General features: G+C 40.0%; 3 non-coding genes across 3 annotated transcripts; 1 reads left to right on the top strand and 2 right to left on the bottom strand.

The window, feature by feature from the left end:
- Positions 1–11,430: 11,430 nt before the first annotated feature.
- trnad-guc (transfer RNA aspartic acid (anticodon GUC)) lies at positions 11,431–11,502 on the top strand. Its single transcript has one exon. It is a non-coding gene; the product is annotated as a tRNA-Asp (tRNA).
- Positions 11,503–12,510: 1,008 nt separating this feature from the next.
- trnak-cuu (transfer RNA lysine (anticodon CUU)) lies at positions 12,511–12,583 on the bottom strand. The gene has a single exon. It is a non-coding gene; the product is annotated as a tRNA-Lys (tRNA).
- Positions 12,584–12,989: 406 nt separating this feature from the next.
- Positions 12,990–13,062, bottom strand: trnam-cau (transfer RNA methionine (anticodon CAU)). Its single transcript has one exon. It is a non-coding gene; the product is annotated as a tRNA-Met (tRNA).
- Between the last annotated feature and the right edge of the window lie 5,309 nt (positions 13,063–18,371).

Here is an 18,371-nt window from a genome sequence, read left to right as displayed (position 1 = left end):
GAGGGAAGGGGAATGCAAACACTGCAACTGCGCATGCGCATCTCTACCCATCGTCTGGGCCGATGTAACGTCCAAGCGCTCCTCCTAAACTCGTATATTCGATAGAAATCGCACGTTCAACTGCTTTTAGTTAGAAATGAGAACAATTCGTTTTTTGAGAGCGGTTGATTTATTCAGAAATCAAGCATCAAAGAGCTATTTTCTGCATCAGCTGTATAATGAAGAGGAGACAATCCACACCATGCATATAATTGTTTTAATAATTAAAATTAATGTATTAGTCACAAAATGTGGCCTACACCACTTTTAACGTCAAACAATCGCATGTCTTCCATCCACTCTGACCACTAAACGTCACATTTGTGGCAACTCGATTGTCACAGAAACATTCCCACTTTTCAGTTGTATTTACAGTTTTGTTTGGTCGCTCATGAGTGCTGTATTCATAATTACTATATTTCCGAAAGCAGTTGAAGGCAGCATCAGATTCTGTGTTCTGTTTACTTTCCTTCTTGAACCTCACTGGTCGTAAAGTGCTACTGCATGCCTACTGTATCAATAACAAAGCATTGGCTTGATTAAATCTCTAACACTGCTTGAAGAAAAGGTGTTTTCCTTGTTTATGTATTAGTTATTTGCTGAGATGTTTTTTTTTTTTTTACATCTATCTATCCCAATACACTTTCTATATATTGAATCATGAACTTTAGTCATGATTTTTTCCTCAGGCAGCATTTTGGAATGGCAATTTTCTTATTTTTAAAGTGACAAACATGTTGATGGATGGGAGACTTAAGCAACAAGTCTTTCATAAACTACAGCATATTAATACAAACAAGTCCTGACAAAAAGATAAGATCGAATCATCAGCTCATGTTAGAGCAGCTCGTTTTGCCTGTTGGGCCTAATTACGAGAGAGACTGGAGGCCCTATACTGTACAAATCTCACACAGGGAAAGGAAGGTGAGGAACCACTCAGATTTTGACACTGATCTACCTTTCCCTCTTCCTCCCTGCCTTCTGGCGACAAATTCTTGTGTTAACGATAAAACGGCAGGACAGGAGGCGTAGTGTGTGCCAGTCAAACCAAGGGCACGGCTGATGGACTGCGGGAGCGAGGGAAGGAAATGAAAGAGTTGAGACGCGGCTGTTGGAACGCTTCCCACATGTCAGCATTGGTGCTAATCATAAACACATCACAAGCACCTGCAGGGGAGGGCGAGCTATGGGAAAGTTCCACTCTGAAGTTCGACTCCAAAGGTTGCGTAATGCTGAAACCACAGAGAGTAAACAGAGAGACGTACGTAAGCCATGCTTTCTGTAAACGTTCAACCTGAACTTCAAGACTGTTCCATTACACTTAGGGACCAACTGTGCTGCTAGTGACAAGGACAAGACATGGTGTTTATATGGGACAGGAGACAGGATAGCTACTTCAACCCCTGCTTCAATTTAACTGGAATAAAAAAAAAATTGCTCTAAGTCATAAAAGGATTCAGCATAAAACAGAAGTTGAATTTCTCTTAATACAATGTGATTTATTCCTATACTGAAAAAGTATAGTATGATACAAAAATATAATTCAGTGTTGTTTGAAACCTACATGATCACATTACAGGAAAAAGGAATAAATTAAAACAAATGACAAATATCTAACAATAAGAAAACTATTTCTGAAGACAGAGGCATATCAGCATTAACCATTGCATCCAGACTTTGTTCCAAAGATGTTGCAGCTGTATGGTTTGGATAGTCTGGATCTATATTAGAAAATATTTACTTTAAGGCACATTTTGTCATGGATCTTGCATATTAGCACAACAGATCTCTCATATTCCATCTGTGGATATTTACCTGTGGAACTAACTGAGGTCATGACATTTTCAATTAGATTAACTGCAATAAACCGGCTTTCTGCTGAGTTCATGTGACGGCATCGCCACACTTTCTTCCATTAGATCTTTATTTTCTCCACCAGCCACAAAGCTTGACTATTTTAAAACCCCCAGTTCCTCTGATGTCACTTCCCGTGTCCAGAGGCGCTCTCTAACTGTGATAGCTGGTGTGGCTTTGATCCCCTCCTGGTTCTGAGGTCCGCTCTCCCGTCCAAAGAAGTTGTTTCGGACAATGTAGCGCGCACACAGTGGAAGGACGTTCCTCTCATGGCAGATGACTGGGGCCAGTAACTGTACAGAGAGAAAGAAAATACAGTTGCTCATGATAAATCAGAGAATTTATCAGAAACATTTTTCACTGATTGTCCATCAGCATTGAAATTTCCTCAATAATGCATGCTATACAGGATGATTAAATTGCTAATAAAGTAGTCCATTGTACTTCTGAATGTATGTGCATAAACCTTCTATTTTCAATATGCTTTACATGAGAATTTCAATACATTTCACTGTTCTGAACACTCCGTCCTCACAACCCCTTTTCCTGAAGTTTGGATGAATGAAGTTCTACTGTAAAGTAACAAGTTTTAGAGCAGGGCTTCTCAAACTCCGGACCAAGGTCCGGATCCGGACCGAACTACAAATCAATCCGGACCAGACCTTGTGTCACATTAGACATAAGTTAATGTAACGTTAATGTAGGAATATATTTCCTTGTGTCCGACGCGTTGTGTGATTGAACGTGCATATATTTACTTGTGTGCGCAAGTTAACCATCCTTGATTTTTACTTTCACTGAGCCGCGTGTGTGTGTGTGTTTGTGTGTGCTGCCCGCCTGTCGTCAGTTTGGACAAAGATGGCTACGGCTGCATTCACATTGCGGAGTGGTTTCCGCTCAAAACGCCACTATTTCCTATGGAAGGGTGCAGATTCTGCGCTCACCGCCGGCTGTGCGGCGGATCGCGTTTTTTTCCGCCACGGTTGGTCGTGCAAAGAGTTGCAAATAGTTCAACTTGAGTGGATAAGATCCGTGTGTCATGCATCACTTCTCAAAAGAACAACTCAGCGCTACTTTGGTTGCCTGGCAACAAACAACACATTACCGCTCCGCTTCATTTCTGCCACTTTTTTCAAAGCGAGGCGGGTTGCCGATTGCGTTACTGCAGCAAATGTTCCCCACCTTCAGAAGGCGGCCAATCATGTGCTCACCATGTTTGGTCCCACATATCGATGTGAATCTGGATTTTCCACGATGAACATTGTTAAAAACTCCTTCCGCAGCAGTTTGACCAATGAACACTTGGGTCAGTGTCTCCGCCTGGCAATCACACCTTTTGTGCCCAGGTTCAAGGCATTGGTTACAGGCAAACAGTGCCATTTCTCCCACTGATTCAAGCCACCATACTGTACTATTGAATGTGCAGTGTTTCCCACACATAGATTTACTTGGGCGGGCCGCCCAGGTATATTAACAGCCGCCAAAGCATATTTGGCGACCCATTTTAACATTTTTTATTTTAATTTTTTTTTATCCGTCCGAGAGAATGACGCCATCCGCGATCGATTAACTAGGACAATCTCCCCTCGCTCTACCCCTCCAGGGTTTCCCACACATAGAAAACTTTGTGGTGGGCCGCCACAATATCAGCACTGACCGCCACAAATTTTATTTTTTTTCACTACTTAATCGTAGAACTGCGTGTAGCGCATTGATTTGCTCAGCCCCTAATTGCTCAACGCGATCTCTCTCTCTCGCCCTCTCTCTTTCTCTGTCTCTCACTATCTCTCTTTCTCTCTCTCGCTTGCTCTCTCTGTTGCTCCCCCCCTCTCTCTCTCTGTTGCTCGGTCTCTGTCTCTCTCTCTCTCGCTCACTCGCTCTCTCACCGGACCCGTCTGTTCGCCTCCCACTGCACACGCGTGAGGGATATTTTTTTTAAGGGTGCTCCGATCGATCGGCCACCGATCGTTATCGGCCGATATTTGTTCTAAATAGTTTGATCGGTGGTCTCTATAAAGGCCGATCAGAAGCGCCGATCAGATGACACAAAACACGTGAGACAATTTCTCTACGCGCCGCTAAAATGGCTTCACCGGTCTGGCAGTTCTACCAGGTGTCTGAAAGAGACAATAAATTTGCAAAAATGTTAGGGAGAGACGAGTTGGGAAGAGATCCAAACAGTAGTAGTCTCTTTGTGCGGTCTGTCTCTCGCTCTCTCTCGCGCTCTCTCTCTCTCTCTGTGTGTGTGTGTGTGTCGCGCTCTCTCTCGCTCTGTCTCACTCTGTCTCACTCACTCTCTCTCTCTCTCTCTCTCTCTCTCTGTCTCGCTTGCTCACTCTCTCTCTCGCCGGACCCGTCTGTTCGCCTCCCATTGCACACGCGGGCGTGAGGGATTTTTTTTTTTCCATGCCAAGAAGACGACCGGCTGAATTCCCAAAAAGAAGAACTAAGGGTTATTAACGTTATTCGGAATACAGCTGGGTTTCCGAGACTGCTACGGCTACTGTAGGTGCTAGTCAGTATCCACTGAGTGGACTGAAAACGTTAATATTTACTTTTTAACTCGTTAATGTTTGCTCCCTCAATCCAGATTAATATTGAAAAATATTTTGTTATGTTGCAGTTTTTATAGTCTCTAAAGTTGGAGTAAATTGATAAAGGCCCTGTGTTTTCCTTCTATTGGAATTGATTTTTGTTGCCTCAGTAGGCCTATATATAATTTATTGTTCTAACTTGGTGTGTTGTGCACATTTAGCTTTTATTCTAATTTTTATTTTATACAATTTTATTTATTTTATTCCACAGGAAAGCTATATTTGTTAAGATCTAAGCTGCTCCCAATAACCAAGCGTAGGCTGCTATGGTTTAAGTTGTGTCTCTAAGAGAGAGAGTGGAATATGTTGCACATGTTGCCTGCCAATAAACAGTTGTCAATTCATGATACTTTCTCATCTCTTAATTTTAATACTTAATATACAATGTTGTTAAGAATAGTTAAATAAATAAATAAATAATGCTACACGTGATCGGTGACCGGTATCGGCTGATACTGCTTCCAGCGATCGGCCCCAAAAATCCTGATCGGAGCATCCTTAATTTTTTTTCCATGCCAAGAAGATGGCCGACTGAATTCCCGAAAAGAAGAACTAACAGTTAACGTTACTCGGAATACAGCTGAGTTTCTGAGATTAGCACGCTGTATAGCCTAGCTGCTAGTCAGTATCCACTGAGTGGACTGATAATGTTAATATTAACTTTTTAACTCTGACTGAATGTTTGCTCCCTCAATCCAGATTAATATTGAAAAATATTTTCAAAGAAGGAAAAGGACTCGTCCTGAGGAGGAGCAGGGACAGTCTGGACCAGAGGAGCTGCTGAGCAGTAAAACAGAGCAGATAATAATGTCAAAGGTTGTAATGTAACGATGTAAAGATACAGGAGAGACTGACAGCAGAGAGATGTAGCACGGCAGAGGGGCAGAAAAGCTGATTTCTCTGTAAAAGGGGTCTCATTTCTATTCTTCACCTTGTAGACAAAAGCAAGCAACAAACAGAACAGTGTAGCACTGTTTATATTTTTAAGTTCTGTTATCTTTGACACAAAGTACTTTAGATATATACAGGTTAGTTATTTGTTTGACAAATGGAATTCATTTAAAATGGAGTACATTAGATACTTTTTCAGCCATCCAGGTAATGGGATCCTCTAACATTAACCCCAACCCAAACATTAACACTGTGCAGTAGTACTAGTGTCTTGACACCAGTGTACGAAAGGTTTGTTTCATGATACTCTTGATCCCCTAAATGAGAATATTGCCTTTTCACTCCACCTTACTCAAGCGAAACTAAATAAAGTAAAAAAAAAAGGAACTTGCATTGGCCGGGAATCGAACCCGGGCCTCCCGCGTGGCAGGCGAGAATTCTACCACTGAACCACCAATGCTGACGGAGGAAAACACAGCATGCCCAGCCACTGAATATCTATAACCTACTTTTTACACACTTCACTTGAAACCCAGTAGACTTCTTAGTGACATATTATAGAAGTTGAGTATCAGCATTGGACTATCCAAAGTGTGACCGGTTTAAGTGATACTTTATTAATCTCCATGGGGATATTGTGTTCTTGCTTTGCCCCCCTCCACAGGGAGGTCAGAGCTTCAACATAATATTGCCTGTGTACTTCAGTTGCCTTCTTACCGACTCAGGTAGACTGGCTTGTTGTCTTTGAGGTGTCTCTCTGTCCTGCTGTCCTCCTTTGCCACCGATAATCCCCCTGCCTCCACTGTCTGTCTCTTCTGCTGTCAGGTGTGTCCTGGCCAGTGCCAGGGTTTCTGTATCTTGGTTGGGGATGGCTGTAACACAGGAGAAAATTATTTAACTGTTTGCCCTGGTTTGAAACCCAGTAGACTTCTTAGTGACACTAGCCAACAAAAAAGGCTGGTGGCTTTGAGGTGAAATTTACATTTCAGATCACTGATTGATCAAAGGCAGCTGTTTGTTGATTACTTGACTGCTGACTACAATGATGCTGAAGTCGATACTGACCTGCATTCACATTCTATTAGATCTATCAGAACAACAAATTTCGTACTTGGAAACTTCACCCGCCTGCTTCTGTTTTGATGGAAAGCCAGTTGGAGCATTAAAGGATTCAGCTGGTGTTTTTAAATACATTTCTTATCGTCAACAAATCCTATGAAAATAACAAAATCAACAATGCGTTTGCTCTACTCCCATTACTTTCCGACTTCCCACGTTCCCTTTTTAGCCTTCAAACCGGAAGTCATTGGCTCCAATTGTAAGCTACCTAGCTAAAAACTTTTAAATACAGCTCACAAAGACATAGTTTCAATTTTAAAAATCACTAACTGTTACCCCGAAAAGTCAGGCTATTGTAGTTATTACCGAATCAAATTAGAACGGGAACAAATTCTTCATTACGACAGGGACTATTTTCAGTGCTACGGAACTACTTTCCTTAGATGGAAAATGTGTTTACGGTCGGCTTATTAAGTTGTTTGAGGAAAAAGTCGGCTGGCCCGGTGCATCGCAATGATGAAATATGCTGCCCAGAGCAACGGCATGGCTCTCTGACGTGTTTTTAATAGTTTTTTTAATACATAGGAGTTCTATGGTACTGAGATATGGCTTTATTGGGCATCGCCTACATGGACGAGACTTGTTAGCAAAACAAATTCATCGCTGATTTTGTTATTTTCATAGGATTTATTGACGGTAAGAAATGCGTTAAAAAACACCGGCCTTATCCTTTAATGATTTCGTCCACTATCTTTCTACAATTTCCCATTTGGCAGACGCTTTTATCCAAGTGATGTACACATGAGATTTTAATACAGCACAAGCAAGGATCTAGTCAGGAGAGAACAACGAGTATATATATAATATGCATCTTTCTTTCTTCAGGTTTGTGCACTGTGCAGTAGTAGTAGTAGTAGTGTCTTGACACCAGTGTATGAAAGGTTTGTTTCATGATACTCTTGATCCCCTAAATGAGAATATTGCCTTTTCACTCCACCTTACTCAAGCGAAACTAAATAAAGTAAAAAAAAAAAAAAAGGAACTTGCATTGGCCGGGAATCGAACCCGGGCCTCCCGCGTGGCAGGCGAGAATTCTACCACTGAACCACCAATGCTGACGGAGGAAAACACAGCATGCCCAGCCACTCAATATCTGTAACCTACTTTTTACACACTTCACTTGAAACCCAGTAGACTTCTTAGTGACATATTATAGAAGTTGAGTATCAGCATTGGACTATCCAAAGTGTGACCGGTTTAAGTGATACTTTATTAATCTCCATGTGGATATTGTGTTCTTGCTTTGCCCCCCTCCACAGGGAGGTCAGAGCTTCAACATAATATTGCCTGTGTACTTCAGTTGCCTTCTTACCGACTTGGGTAGACTGGCTTGTTGTCTTTGAGGTGTCTCTCTGTCCTGCTGTCCTCCTTTGCCAAAAAACACCGGCCTTATCCTTTAATGATTTCGTCCACTATCTTTCTACAATTTCCCATTTGGCAGACGCTTTTATCCAAGTGATGTACACATGAGATTTTAATACAGCACAAGCAAGGATCTAGTCAGGAGAGAACAACGAGTATATATATAATATGCATCTTTCTTTCTTCAGTTGCCTTCTTACCGACTCAGGTAGACTGGCTTGTTGTCTTTGAGGTGTCTCTCTGTCCTGCTGTCCTCCTTTGCCACCGATAATCCCCCTGCCTCCACTGTCTGTCTCTTCTGCTGTCAGGTGTGTCCTGGCCAGTGCCAGGGTTTCTGTATCACAGGAGAAAATGATTTAACTGTTTGCCCTTCACAAACAACACATCATACAGTTTTTTTCCTCTGGGTGAAATGTATTACTGGAGACACATCTCATCATCTAGGGTAAAAGTCATCACTGATGTGATGGTGTCATTGACATTTTCCTTATTGTGGAAACAGAAAGGTGACATTTAAGGCCTACATTAAAAATGTGATTCGTCAAGAGGAGAAACACTGACAGACTTCCCAATACATTAAGTAATAGGCCTAATCTGTGACATTTTCAAATACATTTCCGTTTGGTTACTCTCTATCACCGATTTATATAATACATTAGTGATTCAACTCATACCCAGTTCATGAAAACTTTTACATTTGCTTTTCTTAACACCCGGTGGCCGGGAAGATCTTTCCTGGAAAAATCGTCTGGTTCACAGAAAGTGATGCATTTATGTTAGTGGAAGCAGCACCAGCGGTTTGTTTGGAATAAACAGGAGAAGAACTGGGTAGTTAGCATGAGCAGTGATAGCCACCATGGCTGAACAGACAAAGAAAAGAGCGCCACCTACAGAAACTCAAACTTCACCAACAGAAAATCCAAGGAAAAAGACGTCACAGTACCGGACACACTGTTTGATTGACAGGTGATCTCTGGGAGGTGCAGTGCAGAAACACCACAGCAATGAGCGCTGAGCACCAAAGATGGAGACAAAAAAACAACAAAACAACAAGAATCTTGTGTATTACCACTTTAAAGCCCTTACAAGTAGAATATTTACCTCAATATATCATTCTCAAATTCATTACCCTATATATTGTCATTCAATACTCTGTCCTATACAAAGGAGTATTAGGGCCAGGCAAGAAAAAAATATTTATTATATTTTGAAAATAAAGTCATAATTTCGAGATTAAAGTTCCACTTCACCGTTTTGCCTTTTACACCATGCAGCACTCGAAGCTGGTCTGCTCGTACAGCAATATTCCACTTAGTTTTCACAGAGGTTTTTTGGCACTTGAGTATCATGAAAACCAGAATATAAACTACTGACCAAGATTGGATGCAGCTGGACGAGTTTGTAGCATTCGGATTTTTCCTTCCCATTCATTTGAATGAGGCCACGAAAATAGCCTGAAAACTTACATTTAACATGTTGGTGAACATATTCAACAACATATCCCACTTTTAAGACAATAAAGCATCCTGGGTCCTTCATCATTTTGCATTTTTATTCTTGATTTACACTAAAATTAGTATTTAAAAATAAAAGTAGATCCGATTTCCCAAACAGGAACTATCTCTCCTAAATGGTATCCCTCCGCTATGTTCTCTTCTATCAATAAAAATGCTATTTGGCGAACTTATGTTCTACAATGTTGGACCAAACGTCAACTGAAAATCACAGCAGTGGGATCTGTTGTTGAATCTGTTCACAAACGTGTTAAATGTAAGTTTTCAGGCTATTTTCGTGACCTCATTCAATGAATGGGAAGTAAAACTGAATGCTGAATAGTTTATATTCTGGTTTTCATGACGGTCAAGTGCCGAAAAGCTTTTGATCATTGACCTTTTTCTTCGACCTTATTTTCAAAATTTCGACATCCTCAAAATTTGGACAATATTCCCAGTTATTTTGACTTAATTCTCGAAATTTCAACTTTATTTTCAAAATTTCAACACCTTCAAAATTTGACAATATTCACAAAATTATTTGGACATTATTCTCAAAATTCTGACTATTTTCAAGATTCCGACACTTTCAAAATTTTGACAATATTCTTGAAGTTATTTTGACTTTATACTGGACATTTTTTACTATATTTAAAAAAATTCAACATCCTCAAAATTTTGACAATATTCTCAAAGTTATTTTGACTTTCTTCTCAAAATTTTGACTATTTTAAAAATTTCGACATCCTCAAAATTTTGACAATATTCCCGAAGTTACTTTGACTTTATTCTCAATTTCGACTTTATTTTAAAAATGTTGACAATATCTCAGTCATTTTGCTTTATTCTAGAAATTTCCACTTTTTAAAAATTTCGACATCCTCAAATTTTGACAATATTCTCTAAATTATTTTGACATTATTCTTGCAATTTTTACTATTTTCAAAATCTCGACATTCTTAAAATTTTGACAATATTCTCAGTTATTTTGACATTCTCAAAATTTCGACATTCTCAAAATGTTATTTTGACTTTATTCACAAAGTACTGTAATTCCTCTAATATTGGCCCGGGCCTTTATTTACCTCAACTGCAGAGGGTACCAGGCCTTTATTGGAAGCAGGCTTATATTAGAGTCTTGATCAGAATGTAAAGTCTTGTCTTCCCCGAACTAATTTCTGGCAATTAAGTTTAATTTAAGTGTTAAATGGTTTATATGAGACAGAAACTACAGTTACAAACAGGCACCAGGAGTTTACCGGTATCCACCGTTGTTTGCATGTAAGCTGAAGCTAACTGAAGCTAAGAATAGAATCTATACAGTTATATCATATCGCCGTTTATTTCAATGCATATGCTCGAGCTCAGTCCACCTGACAGCCCTCTGTTCTGTCGGCGGAGAGAGAGACACAGACAAGCATGGAGGTTTCGGCGCGCCGAGGGCTGACACTTCCCGGAGTTTCCCGGGGGCACGGTTCCGGCCAGTGGCGATAGCTGGGCGCCGATGTGTTCCCGGTGATCTGGCCGAGATTTCGGCGGGGGTCCCGACTCCGATGCGTCACCGGGCGTCCGGGGCTTGGATCGGGAGGATCAATGCGGGCCGTGGGCGCGGCGGAGAGGACAGCGGTGGAGAGAGGAGACGGACACGGTCCAGCCATATACAAGGTTTTGACCTAGTCTTGTTTCCTTTGTTTTTTTCCCTGGCCTGTATTTGAGGCCGGCCTTTATTTGTTTGTGTCGACCACGGCCCCGGCCATTATCGGAGACCCGGCTTTTAATTGACTACCGGCCACTATTAGAGGAAATACGGTAATAATGAAATCTTTTTTTTCTTGCCTGGTCCTAATACTCCATCGTAGTTCTCTGTCCTCTGCACTGTAGGATGTTAAGGCTTAACAAGGTCTATCCCAAGTTACATCTTGGACCTTTTGACCCCTTATGAGCCTGAACGTAGCCTAAGATCCTCAGGCAGCGTCCTGCTAGCCGTCTCAAGAGCCAGGCCTAACACTAAAGGTGACTGGTGCTTGATGGTGTGTACAATGTTCATTATCGGTGTTGCACAGACTGCATATAACATCTCCTCGTTAGTATAGTGGTGAGTATCCCCGCCTGTCACGCGGGAGACCGGGGTTCGATTCCCCGACGGGGAGGATATATCTTTTCTTCTTTCCCTTGCAATACACAACTACCTCTCCAATACAAACAACCTCTGGATTTTTTTTAACACCTTTCTCTCCTTCCTCTCTGTACCTACATTGGTAATCAGTAAATGCCTCTCCTAACATGGCAAATCTTGTTCAAAAGAAAACTGCAGTAACATTAGTGCCTATTAGTCTTTCCTGTCACACAAAATGATACAGGAGAGCCAGTGAATGAGGTTAGCATGCTGGAAAATGAAAATGTTGTAGGCCTACTCAAGTGAAATATAAATGTCACTGAGCCAACAAAAAAGGCAGCTGGCTTTGAGGTGAAATTGACATTTCAGATCATTGATTGATCAAAGGCAGCTGTTTGATGACTTGCCTGCTGACTACAATGACGATGCTGACCTGCATTCACATTCTATCGGAACAACAAATTTCCTACTTGGAAACCTCACCAGACTGCTTCTGTTTTGATGGAAAGCCAGTTGGAGTGTTGATGATTTGGTCCACTATCTTTCTATGTATCTTTCTTCAGGATTGTGCACTGTGCAGTAGTAGTACTGTCTTGACATCAGTGTACAAAAGGTTTGTTTCATGATTACGAAAGGTTTTGGTTCATGATACTCCTAATCTTGAGCTCCTAAATGAGAATATTGCATTTTCACTCCACCTCACTCAAGCTAAACTAAAGAAAAAAGAAAAGGAACTTGCATTGGCCGGGAATCGAACCCGGGCCTCCCGCGTGGCAGGCGAGAATTCTACCACTGAACCACCAATGCTTACTGAAGAAATCACTGCATGCTCACTCTGATGAAGTGGATGTTTCCGGCATGTACATCTGCTATAGGGATGATTGGTTTTACATTCCCACAGGACATGATTGTGTTTTTTAAAAATATGGTCACACAATCCTAGTAACTCCTGCTCTGCATACTCATGAATGTGTCCCTCATCAATGACTATAGTTTTACTAACATCACACATTTAAAAATGTCTGACAAAAGAAAAGCTATGCGCCCAACGTGGGGCTCGAACCCACGACCCTGAGATTAAGAGTCTCATGCTCTACCGACTGAGCTAGCCGGGCTGATTGCACAATCTAACCTAGCCGTTTTTATACTTTTTCCACATACCCTGGGTATTCCCTTAGGATATTTGTATTTCTTTTGGCCTGTTAAACAATATTTGACAATATGCTAAACCCTCCAATAAAACCAATACCTACAGTGAAGATTAGTATAGTAGCGTGGCAACTCCACATGTATAGATGTAATAATAATCAAGTATTTTACCTATCTTCATTTAACTTCCATGGGTTTGCTATTATTTACTATAATGTACATTAAGAATTCAGATCATCACACATACATCAGCCTAAAATGAAGGGAGACTCTATTCTGCCAATAAAACGGTGTATATACTGAGCTGCAATGGGTTCCCTCAGTTTAACAAAAACCTCATATCACCCACAAAGCATACAAAACGAAAAGATCTGCCCCGTGTGAGGCTCGAACTCACGACCTTCAGATTATGAGACTGACGCGCTGCCTACTGCGCCAACGAGGCTCGAAATACAGTGAACCCGGAAGTGTATATAAAGGAACCTGGCTGCTTAGAGCACTTCTTCAAAGTGTATTTGTAAAGTCTCCCAACACACCTGCATAAACACCCATAGAAATGTGACCGCGAATAAACAAAACATCAGTAAATAAGACTTTTCATTCAAATATATCACATTTGTATCGTCCTTTCCCCGCCTTTCTACCGGTCTTCCGTCAACACTGGTGCCAGGAAGTAGACGCCATATTAAAACAGACACTACTTGTAGTTCCTCTCGTTGCCCACTGGGGGGAGGCAGAGCGCTGCCATTAAAACCGAAACGGGACATAGGCCACGGCACCTGTAACCTTCATTCGATGCTAGCTAGCTAACGCTCGACTCGGTTCAAAACACAAACAAAAAAACTCATAAACGCAAAAAAAAGTTTATAAAAGTAAGCGTAATGGGTTCAACAAGCACTCACCAATTGGTAGCAACACCTTCGGTATATTAAAGTTGGTGGTTTGGACACTTTTCTTCCAACCGGATGGTGCTGCGCAAGTCCCGTCTTTGCCACTCACCAGCCACATGCTGCTGGTGAACTGTCGTTCCTCGCACGTGGATATTGACTTAGCTGGATAAGTTTGTTGAAAATTTGACATGAACCCGGTATTTCATACGGAGGTTCCGTAATTTCATGTTCCTTGAGGCAATTTTAATATTTACTCTACCTTGCAGCAGCTCCTTCACCCACACCTGTAGAAAACATCGTGTTAACCGGAGTGAACTGGATCATAGCCACGCCTTCTTAACTTTACCTCATCAATTAACTCCGTTCCAGACTTAGCGGCGCCTTCCTAGAGAGGAGCCAATTAAGACCTGCCAACATCCTTTGGCGTTTGGAAGACACGTTTAGCCGAATAATTTACACAATGAAAAGAGTTAAATACCTCTATGCACCAAAAAACATAACATTGACGCTCTTAGGTATTAAGAGAAAGATTAAGTTTATTTCATCCAAATAAACACAGTGGCATCATTGCATTTAAATGTATTAAATCAGTTTATTTCAGTTCTATTTGAGTCAGTTTCATAAATTAAATGACTCTCGATTAAAAGTTAAGTAGGTGCTCATGACCTTTCGCTTATAAAATTAGGTTAGGAGTGCAGGGACTGACAAATACCACTACCTTACTATATCCTATGGTGTCAGGGTCCTCAAACCTTCTAGCCCTGAAACCTGAATGAAGACTTCAGTGTTTTTTTTTTAACCCAGGCTCATAAAAAAGTGTGAACTGCAGTGTGTGGACAGACCAGAAATATGGAGCCCATTTTTATATCTTGAGGAGAAACCAGAATTAGTGTATCATTTGTAAACAGCAGGTTCTTGATGAACAAAATGCAGCCAGGTGTCATTTCAAAGCCATATTTAATAATTTAATATTACCATGCATAAATCATAGAAAATACTTTACAGCGATGACAATAAAAAAAAAAAAAAGGAAAAAAAAAGACAAATCATGATGCAAAAAGCAAGTGTCACAGATCACTGAAGGTTGACAAGTTCTCATTAGGTTAGGTGATAGTTTAGTACATGGTTAAATCAACAGTTTTAAATTTCACCCTGGGGAGGAATGAATGAACAATGTAAAAATCAAACAATACAAAAATAAAACAACAAAAAAAATAAGTATAAAGAACACATGAGAAACAAAAACATAAATCAAAGGTTGTTAGAAAATGCTGATGTTAGTCTATGTTACATCCACGTGATTTACAGCAACAGATCAACCCACTCTGGGTGCGCTTGATTTTACAACCCCTGACTCTTGGCCTTCGCACACTTGGAATGGTGAATCAGGCACCCCCGACAGAAGTGGGGGTAGAAAAGGATGAAGGGGGTGTAAGGGATGGTGTGTGTGTGTGTGTGTGTGTGTTTTGAGGGGGGACTACATGCAGAAGGCATCAGTTCTACACCACCCACCCTTCCAAATGGCACCAGTTCAGAATATACAACATGGCAAAAACACTCCTTCATATTACATTTGATTATTCTCATCATCATCCCACAAAATAACACTGCTTTCATCACATCGGACCAGGGTCAAAACGTTACTGAAAACCTTTCAATATGCAACGTTAAGCCAGTATTTGATTCTCATATTTCTTTTACACATTTTGAAAAAACTCTCATCTGCATGGCATTCAATTATTCTAACTTGCAAATTGGTAAAAATCTAATTTCCCCAAGTTCGCTTCATTTGTGGTGGGCAGAGGAGAAAGAGGAAAACATAATTTCTGTTGTTGCAGTTGCATTAACAAGCAAACAGGTTATTTGTCAACAAGTGATAGTTTTTCTAGTTTGTGAGCCAGAAAAACACCATTCCCCTTGAATATTTACCTAATAATTACCCCCAAATGGCACAATAATAGGTCCACAAGGCTCATCCAGGTATATGCAGGTTACAGCAAACTGGCTGCCGCTGCTACCAGCCTCTCGTTATGTCCAAAAGCATAAAAAAAAAGATATTATTTCTCACCATTTCACAGTCGGATGATAGTGGAAGCAGCTGAATACATTTAAGTCAACAGGCTAGTAAAAAATACAGAGCAGATGTTTACATTTGGTTCACCAACCATCTCAAATGCGTGTTGCCCTGCTGGTGTGTTTTCCCACATAGCCACATCTCTCCATGTAATTACATATGCAAACCATGATATGTGGTGGTGGAATCACATTACAGCCATCTTGTCGACTAACACATCACCGCTCTCAGGCAGGGATGCACCAATAATCGCAAATATGATTTGATATGAGATTTTACTTCATTATGAATCATGATGATAAACATGGCTCATGGTATTGAATGTTTAATAACGCATGTATTCTCATATTAGTTTAGCATATAATACCTGAGAGGGTGTTCTTTACTGTGATTATAGGTACGACGGTACTGTCAGCAGGATCAATTAACTGTAATCACAGTTAAGAAGATCATCAAGTCGACTTTTACACAATAGTTATCAATGTGAATGGACTGTCTTTAACCAATCAGACTGTTTGCCTGAAACGACCCATTGTATAAACCCAATTTTTAATATCCAAAACCATTATTGGTATCAGTGCATCCCTGCTTTGAGTATTTTAATTATTTGAAGCTTAGTCAATCACAGATGGAGAATTTTTTAAATAGTAATCTGACCACAAAATCTGCTTCATAACACTATTTAAATATAATACTGATTCATATATATATAAAAAAAAAAAAAAACATAAAGCACTGATTCACATATTCATGTTTCAAGTCACTTATGATGTGTCGCTCTCTTCACCACCTGCCTTTAGTGTGTCATATGACGGCCAAAGTAGTGTAAACGGGACTTGTAATTAACACCAGCCGGCAGACAAACGCACAAATTTTGTTTGTCTGTCAGTTCTACAAGCCACTTTGTCAGGTAGACAGTCTGTCCTGACTCTCAAACTTTTCTGTTGTGGTTTGTTGACAAAATGTGCTGTATGCGTTTATGAACTCAGTCCATAAGCATTGGATTAGTGTTGTAGGATGTAGTTAGAGTGTCTGGAGTATGGATGTAATACAACAATTTAAAGCCCCAATCCTGAATTCATTTGACTGTATACATTTTACATAGATCCACCAAAATTATGTCAAGTATGTGGAAAATAAGCTTTTTCAACTTTCCTAACAAATCATAACTCAAAATACAGGTCTGTATTGAGACAATGCTTACAATAAATTTGAGTTGTGTGAAGATTTTATATTAGAAGTTAAAAAAAATAAATAAAAAAAAATCTGCGCTCAAGCACACTAGCAGTTGCTAAAACCTGTTAATGTAATAGATTACTGGATTTTGTAATGACATCACATTATTACATCAACTGGTGTCCATTACCTCATCAGGGGTGTAATAATCACCGTAATTTACATAACAGGTTATCTTACATTTTTGACCCATTGAGAGGAACATTTTTATTGCATTATTTGGATGCCATTACATTATCAGTTGCTACACACACTTTCGGAGTATATAATAATGTAACTAGATAAATCTGGAATGAGGCTTTAATAGCTTGATGTAGTGTTTGATTTGGTTTCAAAGGGCTTTGATGTGCAGCCTTGAGACTACTGAAGGGAAACACAAAAGCTGTCATCATATTTTTCAACAATAACACCATTTTTTCTTCCAGTTAAAAGAAGCATGTGGGATTTCAGGAAGCCTGTGATCTGACAGGTACTTGAATTTTTGTTTTACGTTTCTTATTAAGGTGTAACTTTCAAAGGCGAGGCAGGCAGGTGGGGGAGTGAGGGAACACAGGATTGGTTCAAAGACAGTGAGGAAAAAAAATGTTAACCATTTAATTTATAGCTCCATCATTTCCATAATTCTGGTGTAATTAGGCAGTAACAAAATATATAATGAATCCTAAGTTGCTGAACAGAAACTCGTAATACTGCAAGAAAGAGGCAGTGGTTTTCTCTCTGTTAGGAAAAAAATGTATCAAGCTGCAACTAAAGAATTACTGGTAGCATTAGCTGTGTCACATTATGCTACAATATTACTGTATAATTACGATATTACTGTATAATTACAATGTTACTGTATAATTACACTGTTGCTGTACGGAAGAGGGAGCTGTAATCTGAAGTGGAAAAAAACAAATACAAACACAATAGGTCCAAGTCACTTAAGTTCCATTCAACAGAATGAGTGCGTATTATGGGTGAGTGATTCACTTTTTCCATTCATTCATCCGTCCGGCTATCTACTGTTCCCCATTATAGAGTCAGTGCTTCTTCTCTTTAGGAAGATTAAAGGGATACCTTGACATTTTGAAAAAACAAAAACAAAACTATTTTCTTCACCAGAACTCGTTACAACATGGGGAAAATGTTTCTCCATTGGCAATTTAGTTGGTTGGAAAACAGTTTTTTAGCATTCTTCACTGAAACCATTGAGTACCACTAGATGAAAGCTAGCTCATTAGCTTGTGGCTAGCAATACCCAAATGGTTTGAATGAGAAATGGTAAAAATGCTCACAAGCAGTTTTCAAGGTAGCTGGAGGACAAATGTAGAAACTGTCTCCCAACAGTGAGACCAGAGTCTGGTGGAGAAACATGAAAATAGAAAAATGTCAAGGTATCCAGTCAAGAAAGAGGGAATAGTGACATATGGATGTTCCCTCCAGTGTTTCCCCTACATAGACAAAGACCATTAAATTCTCTAATTATAAAACTGGTGCAACACATAATGCAGCTAATCAGGCGAGATAATGATTCACCTCTATGAGAATCTTTATTTTTCTATGGAGATAGGC

This window comes from Centroberyx gerrardi, chromosome 21 (assembly GCF_048128805.1).
Source record: "Centroberyx gerrardi isolate f3 chromosome 21, fCenGer3.hap1.cur.20231027, whole genome shotgun sequence".
Taxonomy (NCBI): domain Eukaryota; kingdom Metazoa; phylum Chordata; class Actinopteri; order Beryciformes; family Berycidae; genus Centroberyx; species Centroberyx gerrardi.
Note: the sequence above shows the minus strand (reverse complement) of the source record. Positions and strands in the feature narration are given on the sequence as shown.